This window comes from Pavona decussata, unplaced genomic scaffold (assembly GCF_977016875.1).
Source record: "Pavona decussata unplaced genomic scaffold, jaPavDecu1.1 SCAFFOLD_105, whole genome shotgun sequence".
NCBI classification, from domain to species: Eukaryota; Metazoa; Cnidaria; class Anthozoa; order Scleractinia; family Agariciidae; genus Pavona; species Pavona decussata.
In genome coordinates, this window is record NW_028145519.1 from 325,622 (window position 1) to 329,523 (window position 3,902).

The 3,902-nt window shown below is 43.1% G+C and overlaps 1 pseudogene; it reads right to left on the reverse strand.

The window, feature by feature from the left end:
* Nucleotides 1-1,975: 1,975 nt before the first annotated feature.
* On the reverse strand, nucleotides 1,976-3,591 carry LOC146471233 (uncharacterized; annotated as a pseudogene).
* Between the last annotated feature and the right edge of the window lie 311 nt (nucleotides 3,592-3,902).

The window sequence follows — 3,902 nt, forward strand, 5'->3', positions numbered from 1 at the left end:
AAGGTGCACTTCTGCAAATGTAACAACATCCTGTGAAGCCTCTTGGGAGATGACAGCAGTGGTTTTCTGAAAATGCTCTCTAAAGCCTTTTGATCCTTCTGTACAGTAACCTCCCTTCCATAAATATGCTGATCAAAACGCGTGCAGCCATGGACAATGCTGAGAAGTTCTTTTTCTATCTGTGCATAGTTCTTCTCAGTGTTCGATAACGCTCTTGAGCTGAAGGCTACAGGCTGGCCTTCCTTCATGATCGTAGCACCAAGGCCAGATTCTGAGGCGTCGTACTGTAGGGTGACTTCCTTTTTGTCATCAAAATACCTGAGGACAGGTTCCCTTGTGATCAACTGCTTTACTTGAGTTAACGCGTTTTCATGTTTGTGATCCCAATGCCACTCCACATCTCTGTCTAGAAGATGTCTCAACGGTTCAGTCACATAGGTTGGGAAGAAACTTGGCAAGATATGTGATCATGCCAAGCAGTCTTTGCAGAGACTGTTTCTCAGTAGGGGTAGGTATTTCCAAAATGGCCTTGGCCTTGTTTGGATCTGGTTTTAAAGCATCTGGGGTCAGCAAAAGCCCAATGTATGGTACTTCTTGTTAAGTCAACTGCACCTTCTTTGGGTTGAGCTTGATGTTCTTCTCACGGCATCTCTCGAGGAGTGCAATTAAGTTCTTGTCATGATCTTCAACTGCACTTTTATAGGTATCACCTTCACCCTCGCACGGAATGTCATCTACGATGTCTTCAACACCATTGAGATTCTGGAGACTTTCATGAATTCGTTGCTGGTTCTCTTCAGGTGCTGTCTTGATACCAAACGGAAGGCGGAGCCAACGGTAACGGACAAATGGCGTACTAAAGGTCGTGAGATATGACACCTCGCTGTCTAACTGTACTTTCCAAACCCCGTTCTTGGTATCCAGCACAGAGAATACGGCCTTGCTTAGCCTGGTTGCCACCTCTTCAATGGTTGGGAGTGGATAATGAGCTCTCTGGAGTGCCCTGTTTAAATCTTGTGGGTCAATAGAGATTCTAAGCTTGTTTGGCTTGTTGACTAACACTAAACTGGACACCACTTGGTAGGCTCTGTAACAGGCGTGATGATCTCTTCACCGACTAGTTTGTGTAGTTCTTCTTTCAAGCGGTCTCTCAGGGCTACAGGGACCTTTCTAGGAGGGTGAACAACTGGTCGGACGGTTTGATCGACTTCTAGGTGACACAGACCTTCCATGGACCCAAGACCTTCAAATACATCCTTGCCTGTATTCATTTCTAATTCGCTCTCCTACTAGAACAATATGGTTGGGCTGGCACTAGGCATTCACAGAGTTCACTGTTTCTGAGATAGGAATGTCATAACCATCACCTTGATGAAATTCGGTTCTTGACATGTTTCAGCACCCAACAGTGGTCCGACGTCATCGTCAACAATAAAGAAATCAACATCTTTGCTCACCTCACCTTTGGTACATCTGAAAGAAGACTTTCCAAGTGGAGACATTAGTAGACCCATTATACATCTTGAGAGTGGCTGATGTTCTTTTCAAATACAGATCCTGGGGATTTCCCATGATGCTTGGAAATTCTTCAAGGGGTAGCAAGTTACAGGTTGCTCCACAATTAAGCTGAAAAGTCACATCCTTAGAGTCGTTTACCGTCCCAGTTGTAAATAACTGTTTGGGACAGGACTTTGCATTTTCAACAGCAGTTATATGGTGAGTTAAATCACATCAATCGTGTATTCTTCAAGCGAACTTTTGGTCAAAATCATCGACATAATACAAATTCTGATGAACACCTGACCTGTCATACAGCATCTTGCCTCCTCTGCACTCCACAGAAAAATGATTGTTCCGACCACATTTCGTACACTGATGGCCACAGGCAAGACATTTCGTTTTGTCTCGTACATGTCTCCTCCCACAAAACTTGCAATCGACCTGCTGCAAATCACCACTCACCGATTTCGTCCCTTCAAATTTCTTCCTGGGAAGGCTCTGTTTCTTTTTTCCCCACGGCATTGACTTCCTGAAGATTTTGCGTCTGCGTCAGCTGATTCTGGGTTACTTCTACCGCTCTTGCAATTTCCAAAGCTTTGTCCAGTGTCAAATCCGGAACTCTTGACAGTCTCGCACGTGATTATCTGTGACTCCAAAGACGACGCGGTCACGAATCAAAGAGTTTTTCAAATCTTGAAATTCACAATTGTCGGACATATTTCTTAGAACTGTAGCATACTTATCGATAGACTCGCCGCTCTCCTGGCCTTGTGAGAAAAACAGATACCTTTCATAAATTGTGTCCTTTCGCAGCTCACAAAAGTTGTGAAATTGCTCCAGCACTTTGTCGATTTTAATTTTATCGTCTGCGCTGTCCCATGTGAAGGCATTGTAAAGATCCAAAGCTTCGTCGCCGATCACAGTTAGAAAAGTTGCTACACGAACTTGATTCTCCTTTCTGAAAATTCCATTTGTCCACTTTTGTTTAAATCGTTTCCAGTTCTGCGAAGAATTTCCTTTTGACAGCTGCAAAGGATGCGGTGGATTGAACAATTAGCCCCCCGCCATTTCTGACAACGTGGTTTCGATTTACGCCAACAGCAACGAACCGATGTAAGGAACAAAATATTCCAATTCGAGGCTAAACTCCAGCTCTCGACCTCACTTCTGACTCCATGTGACCATCCTCAATGCTTGAAAGACCGTTAAACTAAAAAAAAAAAAAAACACCTTTAATGACAACTGCGTGTCAAACATGGCTTACAACACGAAGGACGTATGTGAAAGGTCCCTTTCTGAGATATAATAAGTCCGGGGAATAACAATAATCAACTGGGTAATTCATTAATATTGTCACAAAGAGTACAGTAGCTCGTGCTTTGTAAAGATGTTTAAAGGTAAAGACATGATAACAATTATGACAGTCCAGTTTTCTTGAAATATTTGCTAGAATTCTTGTTGTTCTCTAGAAAGCGTACCTTCCGTTTAATTTCCAGATTGTTGGTGCTTTGAGCCAGAAATAGACAAAACCTTGCTCTAAATGAGTGAAGAAGAACAGGATGATAGCCTTCAACTATTTTATGCCAAGCCCGGGACCGAAACAGGTGAAGAGTACAGTAGTTCGTCGCTTCTTGGCTTCCGTAACTCTGTTGACCAGCACTTCAACGCCAAAAAACGATCGGTAAAAAGTACTCGTAATCCTGCTTTCAACCGTAGCAACAAAATTTTGGAGAGCAAATTAAGAGCACTGGGACGAGAAAGGGGGGCGTCCAGCAAAAGGCAGTTTTTGAATCTGCAGATCTGATCAAGATTAATAACAGCCCTTTCATGAGTCCACAATTTATCATCAATAAGAGTCATCAGAATTCTATGCAAACTCAATTTGCATTGGTAATTAATAGCCTGGGGATTATGTAGATGAGACTTTAGAAGAAGAGGTTACATGTGCTCCACCCCATCACTCTACTCGAGGCCGCAAAAGGGAAGGGTTGGCAACCCACCCTCCAACCCATTCGAGTAAGTCGGGTTGGTTCTCATAGCTCCCATTTTCGCCTGGTCTTGGGCTTGTCCTAGGCCAGAGCGATTCTCCATACCTTATTACCATATCATTAATAACAATACCTATTTTCCCCATGAATTTCCCCATTTACCCCAGTAAGGGGTTAATGAGCTACTATTTTGTTAGACACCACCGAACTAACACTGCAAAAAGAAAAAAAAAGAAAAAGAAAAGCATTTTGCCTAACTTTTTCACGCTTCACTAATTCAAAAAATTGGTCGACCAGTAGACTGGTTTGGCCCAGCTGTTCCACAGTGGACGAAAATAACAGCGTAACCGATCAAAAAATGAGGCAAACCTTGCACGTTCTCTGTACGATTTCATTTCATCAAGCTTTGCCTCT